Genomic DNA, 17461 nt, shown 5'->3' with positions numbered 1-17461 from the left:
ACACTTTCTGCGGACACCTGCTCCCAAACATTCTGGTTTTTGCTGGTGCCCTTTGGGCTGCAGGTGCTGGCTGGGCTCAGCTGAGGTGGGACCAGTGCTCTGAGGGAGCCTCCATAAACTGTTGGCTCCCAACCTGTATCCCTACCAACCCACACAACCTTTTGGAGGCTTTCCCAATAACCCTAGGGAATTCTTTTTCATTAAAAAGACAACTTTAACTTTTTCATTCTCAGAAACCATAAAGCAAGGCTGATATGCTCTGTGCCACAGAAACTGACTGTGTTCTTGTCATAACACAAGCACATAATCCCCTAATCCAGGTTAGTTTCTGATTTCTCTAGTCCCTTTCTCCAAAATCATTACTTCAATTTAATCCAAAATATTGAACCATAAAAGCATTTTTCACCTGGCAAACTTGGGGGTCTCATGTTCTTTCAGTACCCTGGAGACCCCACACCACCTCTAAAAAGAAAAGCCCATAAAGAGACAGAGGATGAGATTGCTGAGTCTAAGAACAGCAAAGGACTTTTGTCCTTTGCTGCCGACAGTTGAGACAAACCAACATTTTCAGAGCAAGAAGAAGCATGATCAAGTCTGCTTGTTCCTAAACCACCCTTGGAGGAAATTCTTGAGAACAGCAAGAATTTCCACTGCAAGCAACAGCTGCTGGATGGGGAGAAGACTAAACCAGCTGAGGTTTCAAACAGTCTTACTGCATTTCCTCACAACAACCCCAAGGAAAAGTTTCTTAGCCCTATTTTTGAGTAAGCCCCTTTCTCATATTTGTGAGACCACACATCAATACAGAGCAGGCTGGGCTGCAGTAAAACCTATGAATTTCAACTAAATGCCTTATTTTTGCTTGAAAGACCGGGTTTTATTTCTGTGTAATCCTTCTTGGGACAGATGATCCTCACAGGCTTTTTGAGACACAGACCCTGGCTAAAGCTCTGCTCCTCCTTCCAACGCATTTAATGACTATTTTTTGCTTTGCCCATGGCCAAGATTTCACCCCATCCTTCTTTACACAGCAGAGCAGCTCCAGCCAGGCAGAATGAAAGACTGATTGTTACTGACATGGTGGGGGACAGTCTGTGGATGTGAAAAACATACTCCGTTTGTGCACGATTTCTGACCTCCTCACAAAACCACAAGCTGCTGCTTGGCAACAAGCATTACATTTTCACTGACATTTTGTGCCAGCCCTTTAACCCGCTCCTAAGAAGCCTCAAGCTTATCTTGCATGAAATGCTCCCCAAAGTACTAGGATAATGTTTAGCCCATTGTACAAACTGTGTCTCTGCCCAGCATGCTTATCAGCTGAATCGGCATGACCAGCGGTTTGGTCATGCTGTGTGTCTGAACCACCAGACTAAGTGTTACATAGCCTGGGGAAAACAGCAAGAACTGAACTGGAAAAAAAAAATTGAAAAAAACCCATCAAGAACTGTAGACTGGTTTGTTGAGCACAAGTCCCCAAATTTTAGGTGATCCTAGCACAACAGATGAAAACTTCAGAGTGTCAAAAGGCAGCAAGTTTAGATGTTCATGCAGGATTGTTTCTACTGCTCATGGAAACACTCCTCTTGCTGCTGAAATGGCAGGTCCCATGCTCCAGCCACGCACGTACATAAAACCTTCCGAAAGTCAAGCACTTCAGTCCCTCTACCCCTCCACCTGCCCTGATAACCAAAGCAAGAAGACAACCCATGCCTTGACAAGATTATAAACTTAACCGGCTCATGAGTCAAACCTTTAAAACAACATATATCATTTCCTGGAAAAGACTAAACACTCCCAAAGGTGCACAGAGCTACAGGCAAGTGCAAAACACTTGGGCTGATTTTCATGTGTTTTTGGCAAGAGTACTGACACAGTCCTCCTCAGATGGGAGCAAGAATAAGCATGTCTGCTGTAGATCTAACTGGGAAAAGTGAAGCACAAATGTTTTTATCTATTGTCTGAATACAAAGCGGCATGTGGTAATACACTAATAAGCTCTGATGATAACCATCTTACAATTTATATAGTTATTTATTTTTAAGGAGCCAAGAGAAGGATCCATACCCTACACTGACAAATGCTGTCAGGGCTCTGGTTTAGTCACTGGTAGGAGGCTGATTTATACAAACATCTTCATACACACTGGCAAAACTGGTGGACTGACAGCACATACCAGTAATGCCGAGACAGTCAAAAGTGTGGCTACTTCTGGGGTAGGTGGATGGGAAGAAAAAAGAAACATTGATCCAAGGCCATCACTGAGGCTGAGCCTCCTCAGCAAAAAGGTTTTTTTGTTTTTTTTTTTTAGGAGGCAGAATAAACTGCATAAAACCCCATTTACCTGTCTGGACATGGAGATGGAGTGAAAGGGCTGAGCTATCCCCTTGGAGCAGCCAAGTAATGTCAAACCACCAAATTCAGCTTAGGTTGTATGACTGCCCCACAAAATGTAGGTAGTGTATCTAATCCCCACTCTCATTACAAAAAACTTGCCCTGAATGCAAGTGGGTCTGAGCACAGCTTCTGAGAAGAGTTGTGGCCACATAAGACCCTAATAAAAAATAAAATGGACCCCAGATAGTTTATATTTGATGTGCTGGCATCCCTTTCCCTGGTTCCTGCTCTGCTGTCCTGGAGGCTGAGCTCCCCAGGCGAGGCCTTTACAGAAGGTCAGCAAGCTCAGAACCAAGCCCTGGATTTGTAGCAGAGGTTAGTGCAATTAAAGACACTGGCTCCCTGACTGAAAAGACCAGCATGACAGTGATTTACAGTCTCCATGGCAACGTGCAACACAAATTGCTTAATTCTGTTATGAAACCTCCAGAAAAAGCTACAGCAGGGCCTGTGTAGGAACTACCAAGCTCCCTCCTCCTCTGCTGCAGCTCTCCAAAGCAGACAACTTCAGGGAGCCTAGGTCCACTTCAGCAATAGGGTATGATTTAGCACACACTAATGTATAAGCATGGATGCTGATGATTCCATCAACCCATGGCCAAGACAATTTTCCTATCATCTGCTTGTTTTGGTCCACGGCTCTTCACCCACGGCCTGCCAGAGCTCTGCATAGCTGAGGACGCCAATCTCACCTGAGGACGACTATCAGCCACTGAGGCTGCCAACTACTCCCACGGCTGCAATTAAGAACTCTACCCACAGCTCACTCGATTACACCCTTTTACCTGGCCACTTTGTAAGCATTAGCAGCTCCACGCAGTGCCTGCAGGGCTGAAACTCTGCAAAATCGGAACACTTCCCTCTGCTCCTCTTGCAGACTGCTGGCTGCAGCCACAGAATCATCATGACACACCCAGAGACGCCAGCCAGGTACCAAAATAGCCCAATGTGTTGTAGGCAATCCCTTGGGCTGGGAACTACTAAGAATCCTTGAAAGACAGGACATGCCCTTTTAGGAGGCTGCTGCTTCCCTTGAGTCATGCTGATCAGGACTGAATGAACTTCAGGAATTTCTCCCTCAAGTAGGCATGACCATGTCCCAAGCCTTCAAGAGCCAAAGGACTTGTAGGTGTATGAAAAACCACTGCCAATTATTATTAAATAAAGATTATTAACTCTTAGCCAAGTTTTCTCCAGCCTGTCAGATTACCTTCCCAGTCAATGCCTCCAAAAGGACACACTGAACAAAAGCTGGACCGTATTGCAGTCTTCAGTGGGAAGTCAGCATGGAACAGATCTGTCATGTGGGAAGCCAGAGTCTGATGCCCTTTGTAGTTCTGGCACTAAGTTTTTCAAAACACAAGTGAAATTTCAAGTCTCTGAGGTTTTCTAAGAAGGCGGATTCTAACAGGTGCTCCCAACTCCCATCAGCTTCTGGATCTGATGGAGCCCAGCACCTGGTGAGACCTACACAGGAAATTACAGGGATTTCCTTTTGGAGCAGTGATCAAAGCAATATCAGATTGCTACTAAAAGGGAGAAAAAAAAAAAAAAGGAAGCCTAAAACCAACTGTCATTTAAAATAAAATCCTCTACCAAGCAATAAAGAGCTGAAACTGCCTGGGCTTTGAATGTGGGGGGATGTAACTGTGGGTCCTGAAAGTGGCCTCTTCAATTCTCCTCCTGTGCAAAAAGATGCTGAACCCCAAGAGTTGTGTTCCCTGAACTGCTCACTGGCTTCCTGTGCCAGCCAGACCTTTTCTCCCTTTCAACCCAAAATTGCATCACCTCCCCCACCACACAGATGCTGCTCAGATTTACTGTAAGAGAAAGAAAACGCACCGGGGGAGTAATGAAGCACTTGAGATTCACACAAAAGGCAGCTAAAGGCAGTAGCTACCTGATGAATATTTGGTAGTTATTTCAGGAAACACGAAATTATAGCCTGAACAAATAATAATAATAAAAAGCCACGTCACTGGAAATGGCTTAGGTAGTAGGCGGCCCCCCCACCTTCCCCCTCTGCGAATCCCTAAGTGATGTAAGGAGAAGCCCTTGCTGTAGAACTGAGCAGCAGCTTTCCTGTGGCCAGGCTGGCTTCAGGGACTCACTTGTTTTTACTGGGAAGCACGTGCTTGTCGGTGTCCCAGTCTGTACGTAAGTGCAGCACAGCATGAGTCAATCATACTGACAAATGTCATCCAAAACCAACTCTGCTCCCTCTCCCAACTCCTCCTCCACCTCCTACAACAACTCCATTAATCTTCAGCCTGTTTCCCTCGGTGATGTAGTGCCCTTTTCAAAATAAGAAGAGTTCTGTCACTCTGACAAGCCACCAGTCAGGTGCAGAATCCAAATTGGTTTTTTTCATTACTATTATTAAAAACAGCACTTCCGTCAGATTTGGGTCATTTGTAGTTACAGCTCTGCCACAACCAGTTCTGTAGAAGAATACAGTTATGCGACCAGAAAGCAGCTACACAGGATCCATTCCTGTATCTCTAAGACCTCAAATAAAACTGTATGACTGCCAGTTTAGGGGTGTCCACTGGAGGCTGATCCAAGCCTTTTGCCAAGGTATGAAATGAGAGCACCCTACTCAGTAACTGGGGCCAGGCTCAGCTATTCTTACTTCCATTACTTCTTGTGTGTTTAAATCCATCATCCCTTTCCTTACCCATTTATTTCCAAAGCTCTCAGGAGACATCAGGGGATGGCAGATTCCTGTATTACCCTTGCAAATTCTTTGCTAATGAGGCCAGGAAGGCCTCTCCTATGTTATCATGGAACCAATGAAGCTGACCTAAACATACTGTAGCAAAAAAGCAGATAGCCAAGATGTTCCCCTGCCCTGCCCAGGCAGAGATAACACAGCAAGAATTTAGTGGAGGAAGCGGCTTCGAATTCCAATAGCTGCCCTTCCTGCTCACACAATCCCTGGAAATGGGCAGCTTCCCTCCTACACATCCCAGCCTGCTGACACACCAATAGAAAAGACCCCAAATTCACTGCCCTGTGTGGTTTTGCTGCTCTTAATACTGCTCAGTGAGGTTTCTGAAGCAACAGCCCAGTGCTTCAGCAACACCCTGTTTGCAGCCCAGATGTTCTGCTGCCTGCATGCAGCCCTGATGCTAGCAATGCACGGCACAGCCAGATGTGCATGGCACAGCCCTTCCAGCCTCAACCAGCATCACCTTGGGCAGGTGGAAGCGGTCCAGGCAGTGAACTCCTGTCCTGCAGCATGGAGCTGTGAGAGGATCCTAAGCAGCACCAAGGACTGCCTGGCATGGACCTCCTCACAGCTCCACCCTGCCTTCCCCACATCAGTCCCAAAGCCCCTGCCAAAACAAGGGGTGCATTCACCCCTCTGCCCAGCTCCTTGATGGGTCATTGCACTGCTGCCTTAAGGGCACCATGCTGTCCACACATGGCTGAGCCAAGGCACAGACTTCATGGCACCTATGGATGCTTTGGAGATGATTAATGGATAGAAAGGGTACAGGGCCACCTCATTCCAGTCACCCTCCTGCAAATCAATCAATGCATTTGGCTCCAAGCTTGTCTTCCAGTCAGGCTCAATTCAGTATTTAATGCTTTTTACATCTCCAGTGTTGCTACCGGATGTCTTTCAGGATGTAAATGGCTTTTTAAAGACTCCCTTCCCTCCTGGCAAACACACTTTGCATCTCTTAGACAGCTGCAAAGAGCTGAAGGCTGTAAAGTTCCCTGGTAATAGCATAGGGGATGGGTGAATCCTATCAAGTCCAAGGGACAGATGAAGGAAGGTGAGGAGAGTGGGGATTGCGAGGGTATTTCCAAAATCTGTCCTCTACCTGCAAATCTTTTCCAAAACTTGACTCATGTATATGTCCTTCCTAGGTAAAAAGACTATTGTTGTACATACCCTATGGAAAAAAAGACACATAGCCTGTTCACTTTGCATCACAATGTTCCGTGACATTATCTGTGAGCTATGGGGCAGCACTGATGTTTCTGCAATAGTTCTACACCCCAAGGCACAGGGCACGCTTGTAGAGCTCTTTATAAATTTTCCCAGGGTCTTGGATCCAGGACAGCCCTCCCAGTTCCCCACAACGCATCTAATACTCACAGGTACAGAAGAACAGAGAGTATGCTGGTCTGTAATGCTGGAGATTTAGTAGAGCTTCACCAGCATGGACTTCAGAAGATGAAGGAACAGCTACCTTCCAAATTTACCCAAACAGGCACATGGCCTATTTTAGTTAGAATTTAATGACGCTAAATCCCAGAACTGTGTGGAAGGCTATTCCAGGCATTTCCCAGGTCCATGTCATTACTCTGTCACTTCGAAGACTCCAAGATCTCATCACTGGGCCAGGACCCATAAGAGTAATTTTTTCCAGGCTCATTACAGTGTCTGCCAAGAGCATAAGCCTCTTATTTACGTACAGCATGCTGGAGAGGTGACTCCATACTTGGCAAATCCAACTGCTTGTCTCAAAGAGGAGGGTGGGCGGAACTCGGGGCTGGGTACAGGGATGAGGAGTGGGATGAGGGGTGGATGCACAGGCCCCTTCTCTGCCTCACACATGGTGATGCAGGGTTTTGCAAAGCCACAGCATTCCACTGAACCTGCCTGAGAACAGGGTGCGTGTACACTGCCAGCATCCCAGCCATGTCCCAGGCCAGCTCTGCTGTCTCTTCCTGGCCCCTCTCTTTGGCAAACCCCTTGGCTGTCAACTCCCTTCCCTGCTCCTTCTGTTCTGTGCCAGCCTGGTGGCAAACACACATCTTGACACTCAAACCAGTGGGCAACTGGTCAAACCACCCCTGAGGAACAGAATTTAGCCTTGCATGACTCAAGTCCACTCTCCTATCATGTGCCTTCACCCTGCCAGCACTGGAGAGAAGCATCCCCTGAGAATATCCCCTCGGAAGAGAGGTACCAGGGCCCCAGCAGGTGCTGCTCAGTACCTGCACTTTGTTGTTAAGTGCCCAAGTTACATCTCATGTGTCATGAGTGAATGAATCCATAGAGCAGCAACTGAAAATCCAAGCATCTTTAAAAGCACCCTCTAAGTCAGCTGACCCAACTTTAGACCCCTGTGGCCACTCCTCAACCCCAGCTTCAGCAGAGATCTGCATCAGGATACCCTAATTCTGGTTCCTTCTTCACTCAGCCTAAATTCTTAGCCTTGACTCTTAAATCATTCAACTTGCAGCCGTGTGGGAGGGTATACATGTACATTCATTAACACTTCCATTATGCCCTGTGGTTTGGCAGGTGGTGCTGCATTATGGATTTAAACAGTGCCAGCAAGCAAACCTACAGCACTTCACTGGATTAGCATGCTATGGGAAATCATACCTCAAAAGTGTTTTGCACTCTCGTGAAGCAGCTCCGATGAACAAGGCAACAGCAGGGCTCCAACCACCACTACACTGTGCAATCACATCAGAAATTCACCCACAACTTCTGGGGAAGATAAACCCCTTCAAAACTCAATTACCATTTGGAGGGGAAAAAAAAAAAAAAAGAAAAAGAAAAGAAGAAAGCAACAGCGGATTCTCTTGCCAGTTAAAGGAAAAGAGAGGCACACCCGCTTCTGCCACAAAGCATCTTTCACACAGACCAAACAGTAACATCTGCTTTTGCCCTATAAACTGTTTTCACATGGGAGAAACACACCACACTTGTTATACTCATTTCAGAAGTCAGCTTTCAAGGTACGCAGCACCCCACACCCAGTGTGATGCCTCCTTCTGTCTTATCATCAGGCTGACACTGACAGATTTGCAGAAATTGCACAGTCAGATTCCCTGAGAGGATGCTGTCCCGGAGGGAATGAGATGCGCTGGGCTACAGAGCAATACAGGCAGTGAACACACCACTGAGTCTCGGCAGAGGCAGGTAAGGCCCTTTGATGGGACAAGAGGATAAAGCATCAGTTAAACACAGGTATTGCCACACTGCTTGTCATTTTCTGGGGACCACACTCACCTTTCCTTACCTGTGGGTGGTACTACAGTGTCACTGTACACTGCACCTGTACCTGAGTGGTACAGAGCTCCTACAAGTGTACAGCACTTGTGCTTTACCTGAGCAGTGGGAAGGGTCACTTCACAGCTAAGACCATGCATGAATCAAATAAGGCAAAGTAACTGGACAAAGTTTCTGAGTCTAGACTATTCAGGTAAATCGAGAGCTACCTTCAAAGAATCCCTGGTCTTTGATTAGCTCTTCCAGATCATTGCTTTGGTTCAATTACTCTGCTCTCCTTTTCCCATTTGAAACTCAGAAGAATCTGAGCAAGGAAAGATGTGCAATCTCCTAGACACCTTGGCTGAGAAATTCCAAAGAAATGTTTGGGTTCTGCAATAAGACCCATTTTTAACTTCCATCCACCACACAGCTCTGAAGTACAGATACCCTGCTGCAAAGTTGTAGCCAAGTCAATACACCAAGGTCCCTTCTCAAAACCAGTGGGCAGCATTATGTTGCTCTAGCCTTAGGGTAGATCTCATGCCGTTCCTATGCAAGTACAGTGCCATTATTTTTAAACACCAAGCAAAGAGATTATGGATTAGCCTTAATCTTGGCAAACCAGGTAAATCTCTCATTTGCATCATATTTTACATACTAGACTCAGTAAACAGCAAAAAATTTGGATTTGACCCTTCTTTGTACTGCAGGGTTCTCTGCAAGGGACACAGACCCTTACATGGAGTTATCCTCTTATATTCAGCATCTTCAATGACATTTCAGACTTAAAATTTTAAATAAAACACAACTATAGATATTGTTTTTTATATCAAGGGTTTTTTTTTATCACTTACTTTAACTCAAAAGTGAGTGATAATACAACATGGGGTGATTTACCCTGATGGCATCTTGACCCATCTCTGCATATAAAAATATCTATTAAAAGCACAGATAGAGACAGCATGGATGACAGCCACTTGAAAAAAAATTAAATAAATAAAGCCTGAAAGCATTAAGGCCTTGTAAGGGACAAGATTACTTTCATCCTGCCACAGCATGTTTCAATTTAACCACTGCATCTCTCAGCACTTTTGGTTCATATTCTTTTACCACACAGAGACACAAGTTTGGTATACGCCCAGCCTTAGGAAGGGGAAATGGTATTTTGGGTCACCAGTTCCACCCACGGTGTCCACCCACCCCTCCACTCAACAAGGCTTTTGAAGTGCACCAGTCCCAAACAGGAACCAGAATACATTAGCCTGGGGTCAGGAGGGCTTGAGGAGCCTGAAGTTGGGAGATATTTAAGGAGTTTTTTGGGGCCAAGTGGCTTTGTTAGCAAGTCCCTCACCTCCTGCTGCCCATGAGGACACCCTGCCCAGGGCTGCTGGCATGTCTGCCCCAACCATGGACACTAGCAGGCATTTCCTCAGCCTTTCTGTCATTGTCTTGAAGGTGGCAGACCTCCAATCACTGTCCAAGTTTAGCAATTCTTCATTGCTCTGGCTGAGGCAGCTCCTCTTTGTCCCTTCCCACCTCTCAGCCATGCCAGTCCACCTTCACGAGTCTTCCCAAGCCCACGTGAACTGCAGCAGCTCCTGTTACTTTGCTCTATTCTCTTTTCCTCCAAACCAGAGAACTGCTCCCAGTGTTTTGTGCAGTAGAAGGATTTATTCTTAGGCTGCACAAAACCAAACAGATGCTTTGACACAGGATATGCCCAAAAACATAATTTTTCTGCTTTGCCTCGACAGCCTAGCATTTATTTCCATATTCTTGTGAGGTTAGTATGTAAACAACAGAGAATAACTTGCTGTGCTCAGGAGACCTTAAAATAAGAGTCCTATTTCTCTGTCCTCCTGGATCCAGTAAGTCACCCCCCTGAGGTTCAAAGAGTTTCTGAAACTCATAATTTAAAAATCCACGGAATAAAAACGGGGTTGCTGGAGATCTTTACCAACAGAAAAGTAGACTGAAAGTGTTCTGTTATTTAATAATTCAAATCCCAGTTGCCTAATTAAACAGGCTTGCTACATTGCAAAAAGAATAAGGAATTAAATATTCTCTTAGCTAACTTTGTGGGTTAACATGAAAGTCTTTTCATGCTCCACAGGCATTTGGTCCAAGTCAAACTTTTGAACACAGACTTAATACTCCACAAGTAAATCTCATCTAACAAAACTCTTGCTGCTCTCAGGACTAGGGTGATGCAGCAGCTTGTCAGCATCTTCGTGCTTCATGGAGTTCTTTTGCAGGATGCACAGAGGAAGCGATGCCCAGCCAAGGATCTTAACAGAGCATTCAGTATCTCTTCAGACCTGCCCAAAGCTCAAGAAAAGCAAATGGTCTGCACAGTTCCTCATGCCTGACATATTCTCTGCAGATTAGATCTGAAAGCATCCACAGCATGTGGAGGAAACAGAAGTCTCTCAGAGCACTCTGCCCTTGAGCTACAGAATATTTTCTTGGGGAAGTGCTGCAAGTACTCCTTCAAGTCCACCTCATTGCTACAGCTGATCACAACCTCTGGACTTGCTAGTTCCAAGCTATGATCCTTCCAGCTACCACCAAGGTCTCTTGAAGTGGCAGTGAAGTGCACAGAGTGGGCTCAGGCAATACCTGCCTTGTTCTCCAAGGGCAGCTGTGTCAGATGCAGGCAGGCACCTTAACAGCGAGATCATGAACTATTCTGAGAGCTACAACAGCAGTGTTTGACCTTGCACTGTTGCACAAAAACAATTCACAACAGCTGAGGGTTTTTCCAGAGCACTGGGGCATGTCTCCTCCTGTTCCAAGGTTAGTTAGGGATTCTTGTCCCCGCAAAACATCAGCAGCCACCAAACCAGCCTCAGTCTGCAACTGAAGCTCAGCAAGCACTATTGAGCCAAAGGGATTCCTTCAGTGATCTCCCCACTCCCAGTTCATCACCCTGCAGCACAAGCTCTGTGGATGCCCTTCACGACTCTTTCTGGGATTGAGTGCTTGGTACTAAATAACTTCTTCCAAAGAGTCCTGCTTTATAAATCTATGTTCCCCACCCAGCAAGTGTTGGTTGGTGACACCAATACTTCCATAGCAAGTATTACACAAGACATCAGCTACATATTTTCTGAAGATCACAATCTCCACTAAACTGCCAGCTGTATATGCAGACCACTCAAGAGCTATCTGGGTATGCTAAGTACAGATGACAGACCCGATAACAGTCTGGATGTGTCCAAGAGATTAAATTCCATCTCCATCCTGTTACTTTTGTCATTCAGTACCCCTTCAGAGTCTGTGTTTCAACAACCAACTGGCAAAGAGCTTGTATCACAGGATCACAGATTAATAGGAAAAAACCCTTTAAATGCTTTTTCAAAGTCACCTGAAGATGTGCTACAGTGGGCGTTTTAGTACTTCTTTAAGTGGGAAGGCCGGTTCAAGAAAAAAATTGGATGTCATTCCCACTACATTGACGTCCATTAACATCCTTTTAATCTGGGCTGGGTGGGTCTTTGTTCCAGCTGTTGCCTATCAGACTCACCATGAGGCTTAGTGCTTCCAGCAATGCAAAGGGCAGAACCCTATTCAAAAGCTTTTCAACCTCTCTTATATTTGCAAAATGAACAAGTATTTGATTCCATAAACCAGAGTATGCCTTGCACTGGAAAATGGAACAGGCTGCAATAGTGTACCACTCAAAACTGTATTGAAGGAAGTTGACACACATTTATTTTCAAACTGATATGACCAATTCTAAAAAAAAAAAAAAACAAAAAAACACACCAAAACAAACAAACAAAAAAAACAAAACCAGAAAAAAACCCCAAAAAACCAAACAAACAACAAAAAAACCCCAAAGCAAATCACAAGAAAACAAATAAAAAAAAGAAGATTTCACTTTAATAATTATTTTTTGCTCACTTCAAAACCTCCTCCTTCCAATAAGTGGATAAAACAGAGAAACTGTGGAGCCTCTTGCTGTTGCCAAATCTGCATTTTTTGGGCACATGGTGCTGTCAGGGTTTGTTCACAGAGTCCCTCTCTATACTCCATTGTTGGCTCACCCAGCAGTGAAATCCTGATCCCAGTCCTTCCTTGTAGCTGTGACAGGAGCTGAGGCATGCTGGCAAGCAGACGTTTGGAAAGCTGAATTCACTGGTGCTCTCAATCAGATCGCAATTTCATTAAAGAACTTTTAAATAAAACAAACTCCAACATTTGCACTTCATAATTAAGTGGAAGGCAACTGAATTAGTGTCAAGACATGCCATAAGTGAAAGTATCCAAGCCCTGGCATCCCTGTGTCCCTATGCAGCTCTGAAAGGAAAGCTCCAGCAGCTTGTACCACAGCAGACCCCAACATTACATCTCCTTGGGACTGCAGCTCCTGCGGAGGAGCAGGAGAAGCCAGGACATGCCAGGCTCTGCCTGCTCCCACTCAGCGTGCAGGTACCCACTCCTGTGGTGCTGCAGGCACGGCCTGGGAGGCACAGCAACATCCCTGCCTTGGAGCGACCCTGGAGTGACTTTCCAGAGGCAAGTCAAGCTCCTGCCTGAGCCCAGGGAAGTTGGCAGCACTGAGCACTCCTGGGTTTCCCCAAGAGGAATATTGCACTGTAACCCACACACTGTACATGACATGGGCCCCAAGCAAGGCACAGCATGACTTGCAGCTGACTTCAGCAGACTTTAGTTTGATCTGTAAATCCTCTAGACACTTCACAAGAATGCTGCCCAACTCCCACTGCCTTCAGCCTCACACGAGGTAGACATAAATACTTACCACTAACATAGCTCCCCGTGACTCATTTTTTCTCCTTTTTAAATATAGCATCCTATAAACGTGGATACATTCTGAGCAATAAAACTCACATTGTTACTGTTCATCATGCAACCATAATGAAAAATTCCTCTTGCCAGCTTTGGACTGCTGCCTCCACCAAACCCCAAACATGGTGACCCTCACACAGCTGAGATGGAGTAGTGAAGGCTCTGCTCCATCAGGGACCCCAGGCAGCACAGGGACTCAGCACTGTGGCAGCAGAAGTGGAGCTGGGCAGAAAGCTCCATCATCAACCCTGCCACTCATATCACCTTTATTAAGAAGAGCAGAGCTGGCTCTGGGTACAGGAAGAGCAGGGATTTTCCAGAGAAGAACATAGTTTCAGTAGCTGAAAAGCAGCCTTTGCCAGCCTTGGGGAAGCCACTCATTGAAGAAGTGGCAGTGGAGGCATCTCTAGCTGGGGGATGCTCCCCACTCTTCATCTTTCCCCAGACATACATCAGCTCCCTCCCTCCATCACCAGGCTTAAGCTTTCTTCCTTGGAAAAGCCAAACCCACATTGTCTAGCCAAGCAAATGCCACAAGCTGCTTCAGAAGCACTGAGAAAGAACCAGATGGGAAAAGTATGGACCAGAGCTTGTTCATTTCCATGGGAATTGAGACCCAGTTTCAGCACCCTCCTGTCTGTCCTGCTACAGACTTTCTTGTGCAATCAATCCTTCATCCTGTATTTAGCTTTACTGAATACTTCAGTTTCCTAGTTGTACAAATGAGATAAAGAGCAGGTCCCTATCTCACAGGTATGTTGCAAAATAAATAGATTTTGCATTACAAGTGTTACAGGAATGTTTAAAACTTGCATAAGTATAAAGACTAATCCATCACTGCTCAAAAAGAACCCTAGGACTGATAGCAAATTAAAATCTTACCTAAACAGGCATTAGAGTATGCAAGACTGTTTTCTTAGTTTATCTGTTTCTTCTGATAACCACGTTTGCCCCAGCGACTTGAACTGTTCTAGTCACAAGCTGTTTAAGTGCACCAAATCCTATCTGAGAAATATATGCTTTGCTCTGTCTACAACAACAGCTGAAACATCAGTCATCCTCTCAGCTGTCTTAAAGATATAGCTGAAAATGCATGCCCATATTCATCCTGCTGTCAGGTGACTGAAAACTACATTTTTACCTCTTGGCCCTCTCTAGTAAGATTACCCGTGAGAATTTATTCACCACAGTATTTATCTAATTGTTTCTCTAACATTCTTATTTCATATCTGAAATGAGTGGAGTGGCAGAGCTGCCACTCTCATCCTAGAAACTGGCATTTTAAAGACAAGCTAAACAGAAGTCTTTGCTTAAAACTTCCAGGAGTGTGTGTAGCTTGAAAAGCTAATTCCTATTTAAAATAATGACTAAGACTCTGAGGAATCTAACTCCCAAAGTCACACAGGTAGTTTTGAATATGTTACCCTTTCAGAGTAATTATGCCATCAAAGTTCCAGTCAAAAGCTGATGAGCGTTACTAATATATGCTGATGAGAGAGCCTTGAACGTGAAAGACCTTCTTGGTTTATTTACACTCCAGTAAATCAGAAAGCACACCAAGACTTATTTTCACATACAAGAGTAACAGACCTGACCACAAGGGACATTTAAGGAGGTTAACCCACAGCCCAGAGAGCAGGTCTACTGTAAACTCACTGCAAGCTGATGCTGTTGTACTTGTTTTCACTGGAGATGATGGAAACTTGGAGCAGCTGTTTGGACTTCAGTGGACTAGCACCAGTCACTACATAAAACAGTGGTCTGGCCTATTACCTGAATCATTGCAAGTCACCGTTCAGATGCAAAATTGTCCCCAAACAGTCCTCAGTGACATTCATCTCTAGACCAAGAACTAGGCAGATGCAGTCAAGAGCTGGGATGAAGAAAGAATAAGCCATTCTTACCACCCTGCATAAAGTTATATACTTGGTACATTATTCTTTGCAGAAGTAGACCTTCTCAAAGAGAAGACAGGGCAGGCATTGTGTTATTTGGGAGGTGAAGCAGTGCCAGAACCTTTTTAAGCTGCCCTACAATAGAAGAAGAAAGTAGTTAAAGATTTTACCCTTGAGCCTATCAACATCAAACAAATTCCAAGGTTAACAAATTTTAGCCAAAAATTAATATGTAAATTGAGCAGACACTGAACATTTCTGCTGGTCAGTTCTGGCCAGAAGAGAAGTACCAGGAAGGGGAATCCCATCCAAAACTGTCTCAGATACTTAGATGCCTTCTAAAGTATCTCAGCTATATTTATGCTCCCAACACATCCCACAGAGAAGTAACTTCCACTACCCCATTTTAGAAAGAAGAAAAGTGGCCTCAGTGAGAGGCAGGTTCATTGGTACCTGTGAGAGTTGCTGACCATAGCCTACCCACCTTTGGCCAGAGAAAGTCCTTGGGGGCAGTTTTCCATCTCTTCACCGAGCTCCAGCAATTGGGCTAGTCTTTCAGATGAAACTTATCTGCTATGCAACACTAAGCACCACTCACTGGAAAAGCAGTGTCTGAAGCAGTAACATTGCAGGAGAGTCAGTCACGAGTACTATAAGTAGAGCAAACTATTTAAAAATATTGTTAACCTCCCTCAACCCTGTCCCTACCCATTCCCTCCATTGTTATTTCAGGAGACAAATTTTTGTACAATCATTTCATTATCTAATGGCAAACTGGCTGCCTGTTCTATCTCTATGCAAGATTTCCATATATATTACTCCTCCGCTGACATTTTCTCACACATACCCATGCATGGATCAGCAATTACTCCACTACATTCTCAAACAGAGAATAAAAGAGCCATAAACCTCAAAAAAATGAGTACGCCAAAAAATTCAGCATCTGAAGTTACAGCTGTTCATTTCTCCTCTCTGTTCAGAAAGAGCCAGTTGTGGCTTATTGCAGATGTTATTGAAATAGATGGTGTTGCTCTAGATTTACTATGGATACAAACACTCAGGATGTGACCCACTGGAGCGCTGGAACTTTGTTTGCCCATGGAGAAAAATACAGCCAGTGACATTCAAGTAGAACAGGAAGGCTTATCTCCCCTCCCCAGTAAGTATCTTCTCTCAAGCACTCCTGTAAGCAACAACAGGAGAAAGAAGCAACAACTCCTCCAAGGAGTGGGCTAATGTTCCTCCCATCTGCCAGTCCCACGCTCATTCTGTTTGCACTTGGACCAAATCCTCCCAGCCCCTTCTGCTTTGTACTTCATTAAACTTGGGTGCTTCACACAACAAAAATAATGTCATCCATCTTTGAAAGGTCACTTTCAAGGCACATTTCCATATCTTTTAACATCGCTTCTCTTCCTCAGCCCTGCCTTGGAAGCCTGAAAATTAATTCCCCATTTTTCACATTGAATCTGTCCCTTGAATCCCAATCTACTTATTTATGGCAGTAAAAGCTTTTGCAAACACCACCACCATACCAAAACACTCCTCTCTTCATTCTGGTGGATTCATGTTAATATTCTCCACCTCCAGGGTCTGAAGTACTCCCTGCATTGAGAGCTGCACATTCCCATGCTGAGGGGCAATCCCTCCTAGCTCCACCTGTGCAGGTAAGAGAGGTGAAGGGATGAGCAGCCATGGAGAAGTTACAATGCTGAGGCAAAAGCAGCTCCACAAAGTGTAGGGGCACTGCACTGAAGGCCCTGCATGGCTCCAAAAGCTGAGCAAGTCCGAAGCGAGAAGCCACCAGAAGTGACAGCTTAACTGAATGAGTGACAAATAACCCAGGCAAAACCAAATTATTAAGAGTGGCCAAGCTGAAGTCTGGAGCCTAAAATTTTTACAGGGCATACTGATTCATCCTAATGAACTGACTCACCTGGAGCCAGCAGGTCAGTAGGAATGCCAGGCAGCTGTGGGTAGAGGTTCTTGGCTTCAATCCAGCTACAAAAAGGACTTCACATCCAAAGAAGGAAGATAAAAATCAAAGGGCAGAAATGAATGAAGCTGAACAGTTTTGCTCAAGGAGCCTTCCAGAATTAAGAGAAGGGAGTAGAGTTTCTGCTCCAATGTTGTCAGCCCTGAAACACCCCAAGGAGCACATGGTGCAGCTCATGGGCCAGGGAGGACTCAGGACACTGCTGGTTAAAGAACAGCCTAAGAAACCTCAGCACAAGGTCAACAATAATGGATCAACACATCCATTTTTCTTATATCCATCTGCCATACATTGCCTTTACCAATGACAACACCAGCTCATGTGCAGGACTCATGCTCCTCCTTCCAGTCCCCAAATGCCATGTCTTCGCCAGTGCCAAAAAAATGTGTGGAG

At 45.1% G+C, this 17461-nt stretch overlaps 1 protein-coding gene across 3 annotated transcripts in view; it reads right to left on the bottom strand.

Annotated features, from left to right (window-relative positions):
• MRAS (muscle RAS oncogene homolog) overlaps positions 1-17461 on the bottom strand; it is a 38629-nt gene that overhangs the window by 18747 nt on the left and 2421 nt on the right. Inside the window, exons 1-3 of one of the 3 annotated variants that reach the window (XM_066190221.1) lie at positions 17009-17103; positions 15557-15684; positions 15082-15207 (exon numbers count right to left, since the gene is read on the bottom strand). The exons of the other annotated variants lie outside the window; for them this stretch is intronic. The gene's annotated coding sequence lies outside the window, so the exon portion shown is untranslated. Of the gene's footprint in view, positions 1-15081; positions 15208-15556; positions 15685-17008; positions 17104-17461 lie in introns of those variants that run through there. 3 annotated transcript variants of the gene reach the window in all.

Source organism: Chamaea fasciata, unplaced genomic scaffold, assembly GCF_029207755.1.
Source record: "Chamaea fasciata isolate MVZ Bird 193981 ecotype frontalis unplaced genomic scaffold, bChaFas1.0.hap1 SCAF_8, whole genome shotgun sequence".
NCBI classification, from domain to species: domain Eukaryota; kingdom Metazoa; phylum Chordata; class Aves; order Passeriformes; family Sylviidae; genus Chamaea; species Chamaea fasciata.
This window is presented reverse-complemented; position numbering and strand designations above follow the sequence as displayed.